Source organism: Artibeus jamaicensis, unplaced genomic scaffold (assembly GCF_021234435.1).
Source record: "Artibeus jamaicensis isolate MK-2021 breed Jamaican fruit bat unplaced genomic scaffold, CSHL_Jam_final scaffold_916, whole genome shotgun sequence".
Classification (NCBI taxonomy): Eukaryota; Metazoa; Chordata; class Mammalia; order Chiroptera; family Phyllostomidae; genus Artibeus; species Artibeus jamaicensis.
Genome location: NW_026522059.1, coordinates 25611839 through 25613215, shown reverse-complemented (window position 1 = coordinate 25613215; position 1377 = coordinate 25611839).

The window sequence follows — 1377 nt, the reverse complement described above, 5'->3', positions numbered from 1 at the left end:
GAATCCACCAGGGCCTGCAGGAGTCTCCAAATCTCGCCCATCTCCCCGCTCTGCCATTGCCTAACCTTAGCTGCAGAGCTTGGCATTTTGTAGCAGTGATTTGCCCCCCTGGTGTGATCAGGGGAGGGGGGAGGAGACTAGAGGGAAGGAGACCAGGAAAAGGGAGGTTCTGTGGTGCAATGGAAGGAGGAGGACAGGAGGGAGGCACCACTTGGCTTCTTGCTCCAGTTCTGCCGCTTAGTAACCATGTCACCTGGGACAAGTCAACAGTCTGAGACTCCAATTCCTCCTCTGTGAAGGGGTGGAGGAGAAGAGTAATTATTAGTTGCTTATATGTATCTCATTGGGATATTGAGAACATTAAATCAAATTGAAGTGGCTGATGTGAGAGTCTTGGAAGTCAGGGAGGGGAAGGTTTTGTTGTGTTCACTGCCTTAGAGTGCAGAGCCTGGCCTACAGCATAGTGGGCTGTTCAGTACAAAGTGTGTTGAGTAAATAAATGTGAACACGAAAGTCCTTCCTTGGGGGGTCGGGGGAATGGGATCAGGAAGGAGCACACGGGGGCTGCAAAGGCTGAGGGGATATTCTGTGTCTCTGGCTGCACAGGGCTCATGCGATTCATTGGCAGTCTGTGTGAGTGCATGTTAAATGTTCTTTGGCATGTAGTATTCACCCTCTCATGAAAGCACTTTAAAAAATGCAAAAAGAAAAAACACAGGGGAAAAGCCCTGTAAAGCACCTTGCTAAAAGAAAATATTATTGTAACTCTCGACATTGCCTCTTCACCAGCATTTAAAACTGTTTGAGTGGTGATTCTTCAAGGTCCTGTGTCTGCGCCCAGCATTGTTGAAGACAAAGGAATGTGTGGAAAGAAAGTTCTCCCAGAAACCAAGACTTGGCGGGATCTACTTTTTAAAGAGAGTGTTAAGTAGGCTGATTTTTTTTGTTTGTTCTTTTGAATTTACCATTGAATACTGCCTTTCACTTGTGTGTGGGTCACACCTAGGCAGGTCAAGGTGAAGTGCAGGTGAAACACCATGTCTTTGCTTGTGCAGTGGGCTCTGCCTTACTTGACCTTGGTAGCTCCCGCACATCTTTTAAGACCTAACCCAGGTGCTGTCTGTGCTTTCTGTGAAGTTTCTCCACTAGCACGCTGCCACCTCAGCACACCTATGGCAGTGGTTCTCAGTCAGGGGTGATCGTTTCCTGGGGACACTCGGCAATGTCTGGAGACATTTTTGGTCATTGTGGCTGGGTGGGGTTGGGGGTGGAGGTGTACAGCGACATCTAGCTGGCAGAGGCCAGGGTGCTGCCTGTGCCTCCTACGATGTACAGCACAGCCACTCCCATGACTTTGGCCTCTGCCTGAGCCACAGT